This window comes from Ahaetulla prasina, chromosome 1 (assembly GCF_028640845.1).
Source record: "Ahaetulla prasina isolate Xishuangbanna chromosome 1, ASM2864084v1, whole genome shotgun sequence".
NCBI lineage: Eukaryota > Metazoa > Chordata > Lepidosauria > Squamata > Colubridae > Ahaetulla > Ahaetulla prasina.
Genome location: NC_080539.1, coordinates 12,205,152 through 12,226,987, shown reverse-complemented (window position 1 = coordinate 12,226,987; position 21,836 = coordinate 12,205,152).

Below are 21,836 nucleotides of genomic sequence, written 5' to 3'. Positions count from 1 at the left end.
AAGCAAACGTGGAAGTCATAACATTAACCCATTGCTCACTATTGGGGCGGTTTTTGCTGGAAACCAGAAGCCTAAACGCCAGTTTCCAGCAAAGACATCATAGAAATTTGTCATGATGTGACCATGGGATGCTGCAAATGGCTGTGGCTCAGACTGCTAATGCAGTCTGTTATTAACAGCAGCTGCCTGCAATTACTGCAGGTTCTAGTCCCACCAGGCCCAAGGTTGACTCAGCCTTCCATCCTTTATAAGGTAGGTAAAATGAGGACCCAGATTGTTGGGGGCAATAAGTTGACTTTGTATATAAATATACAAATAGAATGAAGACTATTGCTAACATAGTGTAAGCTGCCCTGAGTCTTCGGAGAAGGGCGGGATATAAATGCAAATAAAATAAAAATAAAATAAAAAATACCACTTATATACCTCTTCACCGTGCTTTACAGCCCTCTCTAAGCAGTTTATGGAGTCAGCATTTTGCCCCCAACGATCTGGGTCCTCATTTTACCGACTTCGGAAGGATGAAGGCCTGTCAACCTTGAGCGTGGTGAGATTTGAACTACCAAATTGCAGGCAGCCGGCAGTCGGCAGAAGTAGCCTGCAGTACTGCAATCTAACCACTGCACCACCATGGCTCAACCTGGAACATTTGTTAAACCACTGGCTGTGAGAACTACCTGTATTTATTTTATTTCCAAAGACTTCGGCTTATGGTGCAATGCTTTATACCAGGGGTCTGCAACCTTAAACACTCAAAGGGCCATTTGGACCCGTTTCCCACAGAAAAGAAAACACCGGGAGCCACAAAACCCTTCCTGTGCCTGACTATTTCTTGAGCGGCCACAAAACTAGCATATGTAGTTGAATTAAACGTTCTGTTTCCTTCTGAAACTTTTCTTTTCTTGAATTTATCCATGGTTGGCTTACCGGGAGTCGAAAAGCTCAATAAATCATGTGCCAGTAGGTGTCACACATTGGCGGTTGTGATGCATATTTTGAGTCAGAGGGAGACGCAGAAAAGGGGTCGAAGAGCCACCTGCGGCTCCAGAGACACAGGTTGCTGACCCCTGCTTTATACAAACCCAGATAACAATGGTTGCATTAACTATGGTTACGCAAACATGGCTTAACATAATTCATGAAGCCGATCTTTAAAAAGACCCATTGTAATCCACAGAACTTGAGTTGTTCAAGATTAAAATCTTAAAATCTCACTGATTTAAATGAATCTATTTTGAGTATTATTAAATCTGGGTCAGATTTAATAATACAGGTAGTCGCTCAATTTACAACAGTTCACTTAGTGACCATTCAAAGTTACAACATCACTGAAAAAAGTGACTTATGGCCTTTTTTCACACTTAGAACCATTACAGCATCCCTATGGGCACATGATCAAAATTCAGATGCTTGGCAACTGACTCAGATTTACAACCGTTGTGGTTTCTCAGGGTCATATATTCACCTTTTCTGACCTTCTGTTGCGGTCCGCCAGCAACGGAGCCGGACAGTGAGGAGGCTGGGGAGGTCAATGGGCCAGTCCTGAGAAAGGGGGAGGCCCTGACGAGGGTTGTGCATTGGAGGCAGACGTGGGGCCAGGGCCATCTGGGAGGGATGCATGGACTCCAGAGCCTCCAGAGGCGGACAGCAGAGAGGCAGAGGAACAGGATGAGCCTGTTCCTAAAAATTGTAATTTTTCATGGTTAAATATCATTGAAGGAACCGAGTCAGTTGCAGTTTACTGTTGTGGTCCGCCAGCAGCCTGCAGAGTCGGACAGCGATGAGCCTGAGGAAGAGCGTGGGCAGGTCCTGGAGGGCTCTGCGTCGGAGGCTGAGGTGGGGCCAGGGCCATCGGGGAGTGAGGTGCAGACTCCAGAGCCTCCAGAGCCTGACAGTAGTGAGGCAGAGGAACAGGAGGAGCCTGTTCCTAATGCATGCATGTGAAAAGCTGCCAGAAGGCAGGAGCAGCTAAAGCAAAAAGGACGACTCAGGAGTAAGGTCAGAAGCTGATTGGCCACTCCCATGAGGCTTAAAAGATGAACAACGAGCCATTGGGTTCTTTGTGGAAAAGCAACATTGATTCCAGTGCTTCTTATCAACGTCTCTTGTAGGGTTTTTGCCAAGAAAAGCCTTTGGCTGGTTGCCAAAGATGTCAAAGGTTGGTGATAAGGCCGAAGAATTTGTTTTGGACTAATCTGAGAATGAATTAATACTCAGCTGTTTTAATAAACTAAGTTTGTTCAGGACTGAATTGTGTTTGGTAATCACTACTTGGGCCTCGGTCACAACATCTCCTGACAAGAAAAGGCAATGGGGAAGCCGGACTCACTCAACAACCATGTGACTAGTTTAACAAGTGGAGTGATTCACTTAACCCCTGTGGCAAGAAAGGTCGTAAAATGGGACAAAACTCACTTAACAAATTTCTCACTTCAGCAACAGACATTTTGGACTCAAGTGTGGTCGCAAGTTAAGGACTACTGTACTCTCATATTCTCCTAACCAGTTTACAATTCTCCTAACAGTCATATCAAATCGATCAGCATGATTATCCCTGTTTTGCAGATACAGGAACTAAGGCTGGACTTAAGAGGCAGAAAGAGATTAAAATAGGCATGTCTTGAGCTGCAGTTCGGTATGTTTGCTTCGTGCCACATTTCCGTTCATCAAGTCATATCTAATGCCAAAGCCCACTGCAACTACATAGCAAAAAAGGCCCTAAGAGTTGTAAACCTAATTTTACGCAGCTTCTTTTCAAAAAACTCTACACTACTAACTAGAGCTTACAAAACATTTGCCAGACCTATTCTTGAATACAGCTCATCCGTCTGGAACCCATACCACATCTCTGACATAAACACAATAGAACGAGTCCAGAAATATTTTACTAGAAGAGTTCTTCACTCCTCCGAAAACAACAAAATACCTTATACCGACAGACTTGAAATCCTGGGATTAGAAAACTTACAACTCCGTCGACTTCGACATGACCTGTGTTTAACACACAAAATCATCTATTGCAATATCCTTCCTATAAAAGACTACTTCAGCTTCAATCGCAATATTACAAGAGCAAAAAATAGATTCAAGCTAAATGCCAACCGCTTCAAACTTGATTGCAGAAAATATGACTTCTGTAACAGAGTTGTTAATGCTTGGAACTCATTACCTGACTCCATAGTCTCTACTCAAAATCCCAAAATCTTCAACCAAAAAATGTCTACTATTTATTTATTTATTTATTTATTTATTTATTAAATTTGTATACCGCCCTTCTCCCGAAGGACTCAGGGCGGTTCACAGCCAAGTAAAATAGACAATACAATATAAATACAATTAAAATACAATTAAAAAACTTATTAAAATTGGCCACAATTAAAATTTGAGACTAAAACCCATTAAAATACCTATAAACTTAAAAACTAACCCAGGCCAGCGCAGATAAATAAGTAAGTTTTAAGCTCGCGGCGAAAGGTTCGGAGGTCCGGAAGTTGACGAAGTCCTGGGGGGAGTTCGTTCCAGAGGGCGGAGCCCCACAGAGAAGGCCCTTCCCTGGGTGTCGCCAGACGACACTGTCGCTACCGACGGCACCCTGAGGAGTCCCTCCCTGTGAGAGCGCACGGGTCGGTGAGAGGTATTCGGTAGCAGCAGGCGGTCCCGTAAGTAACCCGGCCCTATGCCATGGAGCGCTTTAAAGACGTTCACCAACACCTTGAAGCGCACCCGGAAGGCCACAGGCAGCCAGTGCAGCCTGCGCAGGATAGGTGTCACTCGGGAGCCACGCGGGGCCCCCTCTATCACCCGCGCAGCTGCATTCTGGACTAACTGTAGCCTCCGGATGCCCCTCAAGGGGAGCCCCATGTAGAGAGCATTGCAGTAATCCAGACGAGACGTCACAAGGGCGTGAGTGACTGTGCACAAGGCATCCCGGTTCAGAAAGGCGAACTGGCGCACCAGGCGAACCTGGTGGAAAGCTCTCCTGGAGACGGCCGCCAGGTGATCTTCAAAAGACAGCCGCTCATCCAGGAGAACGCCCAAATTGCGCACCCTTCCATCGGGGCCAATGACTCGCTCCCGACAGTCAGCCGCGGACTCAGCTGACTGTACCGGGATGCCGCATCCACAGCCACTCCGCCTTGGAGGGATTGAGCTTGAGCCTGTTTCTCCCCATCCAGACCCAGACGGCTTCCAAACACCGGGACAGCACTTCGATAGCTTCATTGGGGTGGCCCGTGTGAAAAGTACAGCTGGGTGTCATCAGCGCACAGCTGGTACCTCACACCGTAACCACTGATGATCTCACCCAGCGGCTTCATATAGATGTTGAACAGAAGGCGAGAGACCCCGCGGCACCCCACAAGTGAGGCGCCGCGGGTCGACCTCTGCCCCCGTCAACACCGTCTGCGACGGTCGGAGAGATAGGAGGAGAACCACCGATAAACGGTGCCTCCCACTCCCAATCCCCCCAACCGGCGCAGCAAGATACCATGGTCGATGGTATCAAAAGCCGCTGAGAGGTCTAATAGGACCAGGGCAGAGGAATAACCCCTGTCCCTGGCCCTCCAGAGATCATCCACCAACGCGACCAAAGCCGCCTCAGTGCTGTAACCGGGCCGAAGCCGGACTGAACGGGTCCAGATAGACAGTCTCCTCCAGGTGCAGGGGGAACTGATATGCCACCATACTCTCTACAACCTTCGCCGCGAAGCGAAGGTTGGAGACCGGACGATAATTACCTAAAACAGCCGGGTCAGGAAGGCTTCTTGAGGAGGGGTTTCACCACCGCCTCTTTCAAGGCGGCCGGAAAGACTCCCTCCAACAAGGAAGCACTTGTAATCCCCTGGAGCCAGCCTCGTGTCACCTCCTGAGTGGCCAGCACCAGCCAGGAGGGGCACGGGTCCAGTAAACACGTGGTGGCATTCAATCTACCCAGCAACCTGTCCATGTCCTCGGGAGTCACAGGGTCAAACTCATCCCACAACATCACCAAGACCGCCCTCAGATACCTCGTCTGAATCGCCACAATTTTGGTCCAAACCGTCCCTAAGCTGAACGATTTTATCGTATAGATAACCGTTAAACTCCTCAGCACGTCCCCGCAACGGGTCATCCCGCTCCCCCTGGCGAAGGAGGGAGCGGGTCACCCGAAACAGGGCAGCTGGGCGGTTATCTGCCGACGCAATGAGGGAGGAGGCGAGGAACGCCGCTTCCCTCAGTGCCACTAGGTAGGTCCTGGTATAGGATCTAACTAGTGTCCGATCAGCCTCTGAACGGCTGGACCTTCAGAACTCTCTAGGCGCCTTCTCCGCGTTTCATCCCCCTCAGCCCCACGGAGAACCAAGGAGCCGGCTGGGACCTGGCCCGGGTCAGAGGCCGCAAAGGCACGACACGGTCTAAAGCCCCAGCCGCAGCCCGTTCCCAGGCTGCAGCTAGTTCCTCTGCCGTGCCGTGAGCCAGACCTCAGGAAGTGGCCCAAGCACCGTCCGAAACCTCTCTGGGTCCATCAGGCGCCTGGGACGGTACCAACGTAATGGTTCCGTCTCCCTGCGGTGTTGGGTAGCGGTCAGAAAGTCCAGGCGAAGGAGAGAGTGATCTGACCATGGCAAAGGTTCAATGACTATTTCCTTTAAGTCCAGATCTCTCAGCCACTGACCAGAGACAAAATCAGGTCCAGTGTGCCTCCCCGATGTGAGTGGGGCCATCCACTACTTGAGTCAGGTCCAAGGTCATGGAGGCCAGGAACTCCCGAGCTACTGTCGATGACGAGCCGGCAGATGGCAAGTTAAAGTCCCCATGACTAAAAGTCTGGGGTCTCCACTGCCACCCCGCAAGCACCTCCAGGAGCTCGGGCAGGGCAGCTGTCACGCAGCAAGGAGCCAGGTACGCGACCAGCAAGCCCATCTGACATCTATGACCCCACCTCACAAAGAGGGATTCACACCCGGCAATCTGAGGTACAGTGGTCTCCCTCGGCTCTAGACTCTCTTTAATAGCAACCGCCACCCCTCCACCCCTACCCTGGGCCCTCGGCTGATGGAATGCACGGAAACCCGGTGGGCACATCTCGACCAGGGGCACACCCCCTTCAGTGCCCAACCAGGTCTCCGTAACGCCTATAATATCCGCGGCACCCCCCTGAATCAGATCATGTATTAGGGGGGCCTTATTGGCCACGGACCGTGCGTTGCATAACACAAGACGAAGCCCCGGGCCCTGGGGGTCTTGACCACCGGGGGAAGGGGAGAAGCCAGGGGGACCGGGGCACGCGATCGCCTGCAGACATCGAACGCGTGACCCCCTATGTCGATACGATCCCCCCCTTCCGCCATATCTGCCCCTCCCACTTACCGTGCAAATAGACTCACCCTCACACAAAGGAACACACTCCCCATAACCTCCGAACCCATTTGATAGTCGCCACGAGCATGCGCTGGAACTGGTTTCCTCCCGACGGGCTACCCCTCACCCACCCTAACCCTCCACCCCCATCCCCACCCTAACCTCCCACCCCCATCCCCACCCTAACCCTCCACCCACCCCCAACCCAGACCCGTCGGTTCCCCTCCCCCCCTTAAAATTTCCATTAAAACTCCCACTTAAAAAACGGTTAAAACAATTAACTAAAAATCCCCTAAGCCTCCTAGATTTAGCATGCCAGGAACTAAGGCTGGACTTAAGAGGCAGAAAGAGATTAAAATAGGCATGTCTTGAGCTGCAGTTCGGTATGTTTGCTTCGTGCCACATTTCCGTTCATCAAGTCATATCTAATGCCAAAGCCCACTGCAACTACATAGCAAAAAAGGCCCTAAGAGTTGTAAACCTAATTTTACGCAGCTTCTTTTCAAAAAACTCTACACTACACTACTAACTAGAGCTTACAAAACATTTGCTCTATTGACCTCATCCCATTCCTAAGAGGACTATAAGGGGCGTGCATAAGAGCACAGATGTGCCTGCCGTTCCTGTCTTATTGTTCTCTTCATTATATCCAATTACTATAGTTGATGCATAATTTTAATTTTATATATATATATATATTCTTCAAGATATGCTGTTTTATCTATGACATTTGTTTGTGTATACTGTTGTGACAAAAATAAATAAATAAATAAAAAAGTGTTGCCAAAATATACATGACAGAAAAAAAAAAGAAAAAAAAATCTGCAGGCTTTTACTGTTTTCCCCAAACTCCTGCTTATTTTATATTTCTGCCTGTCGAAGGAAGCCATCCTGCCAGTCTGTTGTGACAGCGGGTCACAAATTTCACAATTTAGCTTGTCCAAGGGGCAAAATGATGTGTCTCTCCACACAAAGCCAGGAGTGCCATTATGTCACTCTCCCTAAACGCTCCTATTCTCTGTTTATTTATTTATTTGCACTCCTCTTCCTTCCCCTTCCTCCCCCACCCCCACCCCCACCCCCGTCTCCATTTTGTTAGCCTTGAAAGCCAGCGAAGAAATGTGAGCTGAGGAAAAAGCCATCTTTTATTTCTTCTGATTAATTCATGCTGAAATGGGGGAATAGAAAATATATATATATATATATATATCCCCAAGGCAGGAGCGGTAAAAATACCTGCGTAATTTCAAAGGTGTTTCTGCTGCGACAATGTTCAGTAGCCCTTTTGACTTTCTCCCCAATGTCATTTGTCATAATTTGACACTGATAAAGAGTTCCTCTTGTAAGCATGTCTCTGCAGCGGAGGGAACGTAGCCATATCAAAGCCACTTCTCTTATCCTTTTTCGAGACAATCTCTTCCATTTTCTTCGTGGCCTAGATTCCCTTCAAATGTCCAAATAGCCCTTTGCTTTCATGCCTTTGGCCACCGCGCGGTTACCATTTTCTGCACATGGATGGATTCCTTTCCCACCCGCTCACCCCCTCAATCTACAGAAAACCCTCAACTTACAACCATTAATTTAGCAACTGTTCCAAGTCACAATTGCAATAAGAAGTAGCACTTCGACCAGCGTTGGCGAACCTTTTCGGCACCAAGTGCCAAAACGCGTGATGGAAGAGCAGCCTCTTGGTGCGCATGCACGCGCCGGGCGGATGATCTTTCGGTTTCCAGCAGGCGCATGTGCACCGGCCACCTGGTTGTTCTGGTTTCGAAGACCAGCTGGCCGGTGCAAATGCGCATGAAGACCAGTTGGCCGGCGTACATGCGCGTGCCGGGAAGATGATCTTCCGGTTTCTGGCACATGCATGAGCACCAGCCAGCTGGTTTTCGGGTGCATTTGCACGCCAGAAACCGGAAAACCAGGTGGCTGATGGATATGTGTGCGCTGGAAACTGGAAGATCAGCTGCCCGGCACGTGCATGTGTGCCGGGCGGCTGCTCTTCCAGTTTCTGGTGCTCTCGCGCTTCTGAAGACCAGCTGGCCAGTGCGATGGAACCTGGAACAGCAATGGGTGACGGCTTTCATGCCCGGAAAGATGCTCTGCGTGCTACTTCTGGCACGCATGCCATAGGTCCCCCATCACGGACTTAGACTTATATACCACTTTACAGTGCTTTACAGCCCTCTCTAAGCTATTTCAGAGTCAGCCTATTGCCCCCAACAATCTGGGTCCCCATTTTACCCATCTCGGAAGGATGGACGGCCGAGTCAACCTTGAGCCTGGTGAGATTCGAACTGCCAAGCTGCAGGCAGCCGGCAGTCGGCAGAAGTAGCCTGCAGTACTGCACTCTAACCACTGCGCCACCATGGCTCACAATGGCACTGAAAAAAAGTGGCTTTCGAGCATTCCTCTCACTTAGAACCGTCACGGCATCTCCACTGTCACATGATCAAAAGTTGGGGGGTTGGCAACCGGCATGCATTTAGAATGGTTGCAGTATCCATTTGTCATGCAATATAGAAGATGAGGAGGCAGAGCTGGGTGGAGGAGTTAAGCATGTCATCAGCTTAGAATCACTTTGTTGCCACAAACAGTCCAAAAGTCCAACCTACCTTGAATCCCATTTATCCTTTTCTGGTTTTAATTTAGTATTGAATTGTAGTTGTTTGGATTGAACGTTAAATCTTTGAACTGCAACTTAACATATGGTCTTGATCCTTTGCATCGGACATGCGATTGACATTTGTGACTTTCCCAGCTGCCTTCCAACAAGCAAAGGCAATGGCCAGATCCACTTAACAACTGAATGATTTATTTAACTGCAGTGGTTTGCGCAACATCTTAAAATCGGGTGCAACTCACCTAACAACTACCTTGCTTAGCAACAGAAAACCCAGTCCCAGGCAGGGGTGGTTGTTCCAGGTTTGGCCGGGTTCAGGTGATCCTCTAGCAAAGATTCTGCCCAGTTCGGCGAACCCCCAAATCCCATTCCTGGCTGGCCCCACCCACCACATTCTGCCCCTCCCAGGAATCTCCAAGTGGCCCATTTTGGATGCCAAGTAAGTTCAGGGCACAGGCTCAGGGAGGGTGAAAAATGGGCCTACTCGATGTTCAGAAAGGCCGGAAATAGGCCCGTTTTCTTCAGAGGGCCTCCAGAGCCTGGGGAGGCTGTTTTCGCCCTCCCAGAGGCTCAAGGAAACCCTCCGGAGTCAGGGAGGGCAAAAATGCCCTGCCACCCACCGTGGTGCAGGAAGCTGACTAGGCCACACCCACCATAGCCACGCCCACCCGGCCATTGGGCAGAGAAGCCCTTGCTAAAATTTTTGAAACCCACCCCTGATCCTGTTGGAAAACCAGGATGGATAATTTCCCGATGAGTTTGCCGCTGCCTGTTTTCAGATCAGATCAAAGCACCACTTAGTTCAGCTAGCAAAAATGGAGCTGGGTTTTTTTTATTTATTAAACATCGGCCAACATCAGAAAGAATTAACTGGCAAAAACGGGATAAAAGGCAGGCAAAGAGAGAGGAAGACGTGAGCGACAGGCAAGACATTATATTAACGGTATCTTTCTATCTTTCATGTGAAAGCTCAGGGAGGCCAAAAAAATAGATGTCCCGGAGGCTCCAGAAGGTTAGAAATGGGTCCCAGAAAATGGGGAGGCTGTTTTCGCCTTCCCGGAGGCTCGAGGAAAGCCTCCGGAGTCAGGGGAGGGTGAAAATACCCCCCCTCACCATGGTGTAGGAGACCGACTAGGCCATGTCCACCATGGCCACGCCCACCAAGCAACTGGGCAGAGAACCCATTGCTAAAATTTTTGAAGCCCACCCCTGGTCCCAGGTGTGGTCATAAATTGAGGATTACCTATATTGCAATTGCCCGGTTTTTTTTTCAATATTCTTCCCAAAACAACCTTGGAATGAGGGGGCAGAAATGAGAACTCACGTTCACCAAATCTGTGCATTTTTCTCATGTTCAGTCTTAATGTTCTCCATCAGCCAGAAGTATCTCCTACCCACCAATTAATTAACATGATGAAAAAAAATCCTCATAGAGGCCCTTGGTCACTGGAATTTTGCCACTTTTAAAAAAAACACTTACAGGTAATCTTCAATTAACAGGTCACTTAATGGCCGTTCAGAGAACGGTGGCTCCGATGGATAGGACGTTGGGTTGGAGGTTAGCAAGCCCACGTTCAAGACCTGAATGCTGCTGTTGGCGGGGTGAGCTCCCATCCTTTGCTCCACCTCCTGTCGGGGCTTGAAAAGAGCCCCGGACCGGGCAACCCCCAGGCAATGCTTAGGTTACTGGCTAAACCTTTCCACCCAGAAGCAGTGCTTCCAACACGAGTGCAAAGTTATGATGGACGTCCATCATCCATGCAAAGTTATGATGGACGTCCTGGGTACTTACAACCTGGGGTGGGCTGCTGGGGGTTCGCAGGGGTTCGGGAGAACCTCTAGCTAAGATTCTGTGCGGTTCGGAGAACCCGCCTACTCCACCCAGCCCTCCCAGAAGTCCCCATGTGGCCCATTTTGGATGCAGGTAAGTGCAGGGTGGGTGCAGAAGCTCAGGGAGGGTGGAAAATGGGCCTACTGAACATTCAGGAAGGCTGGAAATGGGCCCATTTCTGGCCTCCAGAGGGCCTCTGGAGCCTGGAGAGGCTGTTTTCACCCTCCCGGAGGCTCGAGAAAAACCTCCAGAGCCTGAGGAGGGCAAAAAAGCCCTCCCCCCGTTGTGGTGCAGGAGGCTGACTAGGGCACACCCACCATGGCCACACTCACTCAGCAACCTTACTTAAAATATTTGAAGCCCACCCGTGCTTACAACCTGGTTCCCAAATTACGACAATATACCCTGCCCTGTGGTCACATCATGTTATGTTGGACACTCAGCAACCAGCCTACGCGTACGGTCATTTGCAGCGTTCCAATGGCTATACATGAACCACGTTTTACTGCATTTTCACTGAAAACCGGCATTTACAGTTTTCAGAAAAAAACCAGCCCATAGCAAAGCATTATATACAGAGGGCAAACCCCATTCTCTTCTACCACTGATGATGGTACCCAGCTGGGTAATGAAACGTCTGCAAGAAAATAGCCAAGCTCAGAGAACACCAAGGAAGTACGCTAAGTTTTATTTTCTGTAAGCAACCTGGAGTCCCCGCAAATGAGTTGGACAGCTAAATAAATCTTCTTAATTATACATACATACATACATACATACATACATACATACATACATACATACATATATTTTTTTTGAGGTTTTCACGGGTGTTTGTATATTTATTTTTTTGACGAGACTCATTCGTTCTTCAGAGCTTACCGTGATTTCATGGGCACGAAGCTGAAGCCTGAAGATGACGAATGAGACTTCGTCGAAACGTCGCCAAGACACTTCCAATTTTACACGGGAGAAAACCCAAACAACCAAAGGCATATATATATAGATATAGATATAGATATAGATATAGATATAGATATAGATATAGATATAGATATAGATAGATATAGATATAGATATAGATATAGATATAGATATAGATATAGATATAGATATAGATATAAACTGGATGCCGCCCAACATCATTAACCACCAAACTGAGCTGGGAGTCTTCTGGTAAGAACATTTTTTTTTTTAGATTGAGATTGTATTAGATGCCAATCTCTGATTATCTTTCGGCTCTTCTGCATCCTTATCAATCCGAACAGAGCTGGGAGGGAAGTTGGAGGACTTCTAGTCCAGGGGTCACCAACCTTTCGGACCTCAGGGACCACTAAATTCATAATTTTAAATCCCATGGACCACTAATATGATCTGCCTAATGACCGGCTGGGTGGGCGTGCCTAGGTGGTCATGTGACTGGGTGGGCGTGGCCAACTCAATGTCACGTCGAGGGGCGCCTCGCCAGCCTGTACTCTCCCCTCCCCTCACAGCCACTCCTTGCCTCCCCACCTGGGCTCCTTAGGCCTCCTACAGGAAGCAGTTGTTGGAGCTAAGCAGCCATCATGAGAAAGAGTTGACAAAACAGCTCAGTTCAAATTGGATCTGACCGAGAAGGAGGTTCAGTAGAAGCACCTCAATGAGGACTACGAACATAAGCTTTCCAAGCAGAGAGAAGACCTGCGGGAGTGCAAGGCCAGGTACAGGCGCCTGAAAAGACCCCGAAGGGGGAGACTCTCTGCAGCAACAAAAGTTCATTGCGCGTATCTGTCTCAGGGGCCGTACTTTGGGGACCCCTCATTTAGTGCAATATAAAAAAATGCAAATAATTTTTCTGCGGGCTACCAAAATTTTCTCATGGACCACCAGTGGTCCACGGACCAATAGTTGGGGACCGCTGTTCTAGGTCATCCCCCTGCTCAAGATGGAGACCCTATACCATTCTAGACAAGTAGCTGCCAGTCTCTCCTTAAAAGCGTCCAGTGATGGATAGATATCCCAAAGGTGTTGTATGAATGAGAATCTCCGTAGACCGCCACCATGCCCCCCACTGATGGAGTACCCACAACTTCTGGTGGCAAGCCATTCCACTGGTTAAGTGTCCTCACTGTTAGGAGGTTTCTCCTCAATTCCAGGTTGCTTCTAAACTTGATTGGTTTCCATAAATGGCTCCTTGTCCTGCCTTCGGGTGCTTTGGAGAATAACTTGACTCCCTCTTCTTTGTGGCAGCCCCTCAAATACTGAAATACTGTGACACCACTCCTGCGCAGACTGCACTGGCTGCCTGTGGCCTTCCGGGTGCGCTTCAAGGTTTTGGTAACCATCTTCAAAGCGCTCCATGGCTTAGGGCCGGGCTACTTACGGGACCGTCTACTGCCACCGATTGCCTCCCACCGACCCGTGCGCTCTCACAGGGAGGGACTCCTTAGGGTGCCGTCCGCCAGGCAGTGCCAACTGGCAACACCCAGGGGAAGGGCCTTCTCTGTGGGGGCTCCCACCCTCTGGAATGAACTTCCCCAAGGACTCCGTCAACTTCCTGACCTTCGAACCTTCCGCCGCGAGCTTAAAACACATCTATTTATCTGTGCAGGACTGGACTAGAATTTTAATTTTAAATTTAATTTTAATGGGGTTTTTATCATTTTAATTGTAATTTTAAATTTTGGCCTATTTAAATAAGTTTTTTAATTTAGTGTTTTATCTTGTATTATATTTGTATTTTTATCGGGCTGTAAACCGCCCTGAGTCCTTCGGGAGATAGGGCGGTATAAAAATTTGATTAAATAAATAAATAAAATAAAATAAATCATGTCTCCCCTAGTCCTTCTTTTCATTAAACTAGACATAACCAGTGAATACATATCCTGTAGCCAATGATAGTAAAGGAGAAGAGCTGAATTACTACTGCTAACCTGTGTTTCCCCCACCCCCACACTATTTTACAGCATTTCTTTTCTAGCCCAGGGCACTTTGAACTTAACATACCTGAAAGGAAGCAATTCACAAGAAACCACTGGCTTTTTCTCAGGTTGTCAAAAGTAGCATATGGCCTTTTCAAGTTGTTGGGTTTTGGGGGGGGGGGGTTGCTTTGTTTTAATGCTTTTTTTTTTTAACAGGCGGTGAACCGGGGGTGAAATGCTCCCGGCTCGGACCGGATCACCCGATCCGGTAGCCATGGCGGCAGGTGGTTCAGAGAAGCGGTAGCAAAAATCCCTGCCCCCCCCTTTGCCCATGCCCAGCTGAGGTGCATGATCATCAGAGGTTTGGGGGTTTTTTTACTTTTAAAAGCATTTTTTCTTCCGCCGAAAAAATGCTTTTAAAAGTAAAAAAAAAAGCCTCTGATGATTGTGCGGCTCAGCTGGGATCGTCAGAACCTTTTAAAAGCATTTTAACTTAACTTAACTTATTCGGCCGAAGAGGTTGTAAAAAAAATGCTTTTAAAAGGCTCCTCTGGCGATCCTAGCTGAGTTGCCTGATCATCAGAGGCTTTTAAAAGCATTTTTAAAATCCAATTGATGGCTAGATGGCTGTGAGAAAACGTAAATCCTATTCAGGGGTGGGCAGCTGGTGGTTCTCAGGGTTCAGGAGAACCTCTAGCTAAGATTCTGTGCAGTTCGGAGAACCCCCAAATCCCACTCCTAGCTGGCTCCTCCCACCCTTCCCCCTCCCAGGAGTCCCCGTTTTGGATGCAGGTAAGTGCAGGGCATGGGCAGAGGCTCAGGGAGGGTGAAAAACGGGCCTACTCGATATTCAGAAAGGCCGGAAATAGGCCCGTTTTCTCCAGAGGTCCTCCAGAGCCTGGGGAGGCTCTTTTCGCCCTCCCAGAGGCTCAAGGAAACCTTCTGGAGCCCAGGGAGGGCAAAAATGTGCCCCCCCCCCGCCGTGGTGCAGGAGGCGACTAGGCCACACCCACCATGGCCATGCCCATCCAGCAACTGGGCAGAGAAGCCCTTGCTAAAATTTGTTGAAGCCCACCCCCTGATCCTGTTGGAAAACCAGGATGGATAATTTCCCGATGAGTTTGCCGCTGCCTGTTTTCAGATCAGATCAAAGCACCACTTAGTTCAGCTAGCAAAAATGGAGCTGGTTTTTTTTTATTTATTAAACATCAGCCAACATCAGAAACAATTAACTGGCAAAAACGGGATAAAAGGCAGGCAAAGAGAGAGGAAGACGTGAGCGACAGGCAAGTCATTCTATTAACGGTATCTTTCTATATCAAAAGGCAGCAAACTTTCCCAGAGCTGTGTCAGAAATTAGCATGGATGGTCTCAAAGGGAAGGTCCTTTGCTCATTCCAGCTTTAACCCTTTCATATATGTAACGGCAGCAGAGTCAAGAGGGAAAGGAGGACACCAGGTGATCTCCTCTTGTATTTCCCCACCAGGAAGAAATAATTTGGTGTACAGAGATGATGCATCCAATACATTTAGACTTGGAAAGAGGGAAGGAAGCAAGGAGCCATTAAGAGGTGGGGAGGCTAGGGATTCAATCCCCAGCAGTTTACAGTGAGTGTGATGACCTGGGGCATGGCACAGAGGTAACATAGGCATCTGGCAGTTCGAACCGCCCCTTTATTGCTCCAAATTTCCACAAACCTTCCCATGTTTCTGGCAAGTCCCAGAGCAAAGTGATTAGACACACACACACACACACACACATACACACACACACCTCAAGCAGCTTCTGGCTGCAAATAGTCCAGCCCAACACTGTGAGCACTTTCTGGATTGCAAAGCAAGCAATCCAGAATTGTTGAAAGCTGGGAAGGTTGTGAATGGCGATCATGCGACCCCAGGAATTTTCATAAGTACACACCTATTGCCAAACAGCTGGATTTTTATCTCATGCTTAGGGGGGATGCTGTGATCAGTGGTGGAATTCAATTTTTTTTACTACCGGTTCTGTGGGTGTGGCTTGGTGGGCATGGCAGGGGAAGGATACTGCAAAATCCCCATTTCTTCCCGATCAGCTAAGATTTAGGAGGCAGAGAATAGATGGGGGCGGGGCCAGTCAGAGGTGGTAATGTGATGTATCTAATTGTGAGTACCGATTGTAAGTCACTTTTTTTTTAGTGCTGCTGTAACTTTGAATGGACATTAAATGAATGGTTATAAATTAAGGATTATCTGTATGACATATGACAGTAATGGGCAGGCTCCACTACAGTTGTATGTCAAGGCAAATCTGTACTGACTTTTTGTACCTTCTTACTTCCAAACAAAGCGATTTTGGTTTCTCAAGCAAGCAAGCAAAAAATCATTAAATCAAAGAGAAAAGATGAGTCGTCTACAAAATACAGCAGGGATGGACAGCTATGGCAACTTTATGATCTGTAGACTTCAACTCCCAGAATTCCTGGCTGGCTCAGGAATTCTGGGAGTTGAAGTCCACAGGTCATAAAGTTGCCATAGTTTGTGCCCACTTTTGATATACAATATAAGGACTGTAATAGCCACTATATAGGAGAGACAAATGGCAGAAAGCGAAGAGGAACTAAAGAGTCTCTTGATGCGGGTGAAGGAGGAGAGTGCAAAAGTTGACTTGAAACTCAACATTAAGAAAACTAAAATCATGGCATCCGGCCCTCTCAATTCCTGGCAGATAGATGGTAAAGAAATTGAGGTAGTGACAGATTTTATTTTCCTGGGCTCCAAGATCACCGCAGATGGGGACTGCAGCCAAGAAATTAAAAGACGCTTGCTCCTGGGGAGGAAAGCTATGGCAAATCTAGACAGCGTACTAAAAAGCAGAGACATCACCCTGCCAACAAAAGTACGTATAGTCAAGGCGATGGTTTTCCCAATTGCAATGTATGGCTGTGAAAGTTGGACCATAAGAAAGGCTGAATGCCAAAGAATTGAGGCCTTTGAACTCTGGTGCTGGAGAAGATTCCTGCGAGTCCCTTGGACTGCAAGGCGAACAAACAAGTCAGTTCTAGAGGAGATCAACCCTGACTGCTCTTTAGAAGGCCAGATCCTGAAGATGAAACTGAAATACTTTGGCCACCTAATGAGAAGGAAGGACTCCCTGGAGAAGAGCCTAATGCTGGGAAAGATTGAGGGCAAAATGTGCCCCCGCTGTGGTGCAGGAGGCGACTAGGCCACGCCCACCATGGCCACGCCCATCCAGCAACTGGGCAGAGAAGCCCTTGCTAAAATTTGTTGAAGCCCACCCCTGATCCTGTTGGAAAACCAGGATGGATAATTTCCCGATGAGTTTGCCGCTGCCTGTTTTCAGATCAGATCAAAGCACCACTTAGTTCAGCTAGCAAAAATGGAGCTGCGGTTTTTTTATTTATTAAACATCAGCCAACATCAGAAACAATTAACTGGCAAAAACGGGATAAAAGGCAGGCAAAGAGAGAGGAAGACGTGAGCGACAGGCAAGTCATTCTATTAACGGTATCTTTCTATATCAAAAGGCAGCAAACTTTCCCAGAGCTGTGTCAGAAATTAGCATGGACGGTCTCAAAGGGAAAGTCCTTTGCTCATTCCAGCTTTAACCCTTTCATATATGTAACGGCAGCAGAGTCAAGAGGGAAAGGAGGACACCAGGTGATCTCCTCTTGTATTTCCCCACCAGGAAGAAACAATTTGGTGTACAGAGATGATGCATCCAATACATTTAGACTTGGAAAGAGAGAAGGAAGCAAGGAGCCATTAAGAGGTGGGGAGCCTAGGAATTCAATCCCCAGCAGTTTACAGTTAGTGTGATGACCTGGGGCATGGCACAGAGGTAACATAGGCATCTGGCAGTTCAACCCGCCCCTTTATTGCTCCAAATTTCCACAAACCTTCCCATGTTTCTGGCAAGTCCCAGAGCAAAGTGATCAGACACACACACACACCTCAAGCAGCTTCTGGCTGCAAATAGTCCAGCCCAACACTGTGAGCACTTTCTGGATTGCAAAGCAAGCAATCCAGAATTGTTGGAAGCTGGGAAGGTTGTGAATAGCAGTCATGTGACCCCAGGACACTGCAATTGTCATAAATACTGCAATTGTCATAAATACACGTCAATTGTACACTGCAATTGTCAAAAATACACGCCAATTGCCAAACAGCTGGGTTTTTATCTCATGCTTAGAGGGATGCTGTGATCAGTGGTGGAATTCAATTTTTTTTACTACCGGTTCTGTGGGTGTGGCTTGGTGGGTGTGGCATGGCTTGGTGGGCGTGGCTTGGTGGGCGTGGCAGGGGAAGGATACTGTAAAATCTCTATTCCCACCCCACTCCAGGGGAAGGATACTGTAAAATCTCCATTCCCTCCCCAATTCAGGGGAAAATTTCTGCAAAATCCCCATTTTCTCCCGATCAACTGGGACTCGGGAGGCAGAGAATAGATGGGGGCAGGGCCAGTCAGAGGTGGTAATGTGATGGATCTAATTGTGAGTACTAATTGCAACTCACTTTTTTTAGTGCCGTTGTAACTTTGAATGGACATTAAATGAATGGTTATAAATTGAGGATTATCTGTATGACATATGACAGTAATGGGCAGGCTCCATTACAGTTGTATGTCAAGGCATATCTGTACTGATTTTTTCTACCTTCTTACTTCCAAACAAAGTAACTTTGGTTTCTCAAGCAAGCAAGCAAAAAATCATTAAATCAAAGAGAAAAGATGAGTTGTCTACAAGATACCGCAGGGATGGGCAGCTATGGCAACTTTATGATCTGTAGACATCAACTCCAAGAATTCTTGGCTGGCTCAGGAATTCTGGGAGTTGAAGTCCACAGGTCATAAAGTTGCCATAGTTTGCCCACTTTTGATATACAATATAAGGACTGTAATAGCCACTATATAGGAGAGACAAGCAGAGAGATAGATTTTACTTTGAAACAAATTGGGTATGTCTAGTTTAATGAAAAGCAGGACTAGGGATGACATGATAGCAGTATTCCAATATCTAAGGGGCTGCCACAAAGAAGAGGGAGTCAAGCTATTCTCCAAAGAATCTGAAGGCAGGACAAGAAGCAATGGGTGGAAACTGCAGCTGCCAAAAAAGCCAACACTAGGCTGCATAAACAGAGGGATAGAATCAAGATCACGTGAAGGTTAATACCACTTTATAATGCCTTGATAAGGCCACACTTGGAATACTGCATCCGATTTTGGTCGCCACAATGTAAAAAAGGTGTTGAGACTCCAGAAAGAGTGCAGAGAAGAGCAACCAAGAGGGTTCGGGGGCTAGAGGCTAAAATATAGGAAGAACGGTTGCTGGAATTGGGTATGTCTAGTTTAATGAAAAGAAGGACTAGGGGAGACATGATAGCAGTGTTCCAATATCTCAGGGGTTGCCACAAAGAAGAGGTGGGCAATTTATTTTCCAAAGCACCTGAAGGCAGGACAAGAAACAATGGATGGAAAGAAGGAGAGAAGCAACCTAGAACTAAAGAGAAATGTCCTGACAGTTAGAACAATTAATCAGTGGAACAACTTGCCTCCAGAAGTTGTGGGTGCTCCAACACCTGAAGTTTTTAAGAAGAGATTGGACAGCCATTTGTCTGAATTGCCATGCGGTCTCTGCAGGATTGAAATCCAGTAGGTTCTGACAGATTCTGGAGAACTGGTAGCGGAAATTTTGAGCAATTCGGAGAACTGGCAAATATCACCTCTGGCTGGCCCCAGAGTAGGATGGAAATTGAGATTTTGCAATATCCTTCCCCCAAGTGTGGTGAGGGAATGGGGATTTTGCAGTATCCTTCCCCTGCCACGCCCACCAAGTCATCCCCATCAAGCCACATCACATCCACCAAGCCACGCCCACAGAACCGTAGTAAAAAAAAAATTGGATTTCACCACTGGGTCTCCGGTTTGAGCAGGGGGTTGGACTAGAAGACCTTCAAGGTTCCTTCCAACCCAGTTATTCTGTTAAGCTGGCTCATTCTGGCTATGACTAAGAAAAGAGCAAGAAGAAAAACGGCATTCGGAAAGTGTTGGCACAGAATTCACTCTTATTTGTTTGCTTGGTGTTGTTGTTTTTTTTAAAGCCTCTCATGTTTAAAAATAGAGCAGGCAGGGCAGATAAAGCGACCAGTTAATTAGCACCACGTCATAACTGTGGCCTCCAATACTCCCAAGCCATATGGTCCAGGTAAAATCCATCCATTTTGCGTGGCACAAGCAGCAAAGATTTAATTTAGCCACCAAGTCAGAGATGCCTCCGGATACGTGCAGGTTGGGAGCGAAATGTCTAATTTCAGAACATTCCAGAGGTGGTTAAACAGCTGTCCAGCGATGTCAAGCAACCTTCAGAAAGGGGTGAGAGAACGCATTTCTCCTTGGCGAGGCCAGCAGGACTAGGATATTGGGAGTCTGAAATAAGATTCCTAAAGGAATTCAACCCTTGTTCTTTGGAAAGACTGATACCAAAGCTGAAGCTCAAATGCTTTGGCCACTTAACGAGAAGAGAAAACTCATTGGAAAAGACCCTGACGTGAGAAAAGGTGGAAGGCAGGATAACAGAGCTGAAAGGGACATTGGAGGTCTTCTAGTCCAACCCCCTGCCCAGGCAGGAAGCCTTACACCATTTCAGACAAATGGTTGTCCAACTCTTCTTAAAAACTTTCAATGTTGGAGCATTCACAACTTCTGGAGGCAAGCCATTCCACTGGTTAATTGTTCTAACTATCAGGAAATTTCTTCTAAGTTCTAGGTTGCTTCTCTCCTTGATTAGTTTCTATCCATTGCTTCTTGTCCTGCCCTCAGCTGCTTGTGACACTTTCTAACCATCTCATCCTCTGCCTTCCCCATCACTTTTTGCCTGGATTAATGAAATTAATCAGGGTTTCCTCCCTGAGCAGGGGGTTGGACTAAAAGACCACCAACTGTTCTGTTCTATTCTATTCTATTCTATTCTGTTCTGTTCTGTTCTGTTCTGTTCTGTTCTGTTCTATTCTATTCTGTTCTATTCTATTCTACTGTGTTCTATTCTACTGTGTTATGTTCTGTTCTATTCTGTTCTTCTGTTCTGTTCTGTTCTATTCTATTCTATTCTATTCTATTCCATTCCATTCCATTCCATTCCAGTCTAGTCTAGTCTACTTTAGTCTAGTCTAGTCTATTGTGTTCTATTCTATTCTATTCTACTGTGTTCTGTTCTGTTCTGTTCTGTTCTGTTCTATTCTATTCTACTGTGTTCTATTCTATTCTATTCTATTCTACTGTGTTCTGTTCTGTTCCTATTCCTGTTCCTATTGACCCAATGAACGTTAATTTGGGCAAACTGTGGGAGACAGAGGAGGAGGAAGGGACTGGCATGCTCTGGTCCATGGGGTTGTGATGTTCGACTTTAATCTGCATTTGTTTTCACAGATTGCTTTGGCTTGATGAGTGGCTAAAGTTTAAAAGTTGAGTTTGAAAGAGTTGTCAGATATTCTCAGCCCTTAGAGGCAGTCCAGAAAGGAAATGCAAATTGCGAGTATTAACACTACCTTTAGGGTAAAGTTAAAGTAACAGGATCTTGCAGGTCTAAAAATATTTGTCCCCTTCTTTCCTTTCCTTTCCTTTCCTTTCCTTTCCTTTCCTTTCCTTTCCTTTCCTTTCCTTTCCAGAAGACTACAGAGGTAAAAACTACAGGTAGTCATTGACTTAGGACCACAACTGAGCCTAAACTTACCAATGGCAGTTGTTAAGTGAGTTTTGCCCCATTTATGACCTTTTTTGCCACAGTTGTTAAGAGAATTGTTGCGCTTGTTAAGTGACTTTTGCAGTCATTAAGGGAATCTGGCTTTCTCTGTTGACTTGCTTGCCAGAAGCCGGCTACAGTAGGTTGCAAATGATGCTCACATGACCCAGGATCAGAGATGGGTTTCAGCAGGTTCTGACCAGTTCTGGAGAACCAGTAGCGGAAATTTTGAGTAGTTCGGAGAACCAGTAGTAAAAATTCTAACTGGGCCTGCTCCCATCTATTCTCTGCCTCCCGAGTCCCAGCTGATCTGGAAGAAATGGGGATTTTGCAGTATCCTTCCCCTGCCACGCCCACCAAGCCATGCCACGCCCACCAAGCCACACCCACAGAACAGGTAGTAAAAAAATTTGA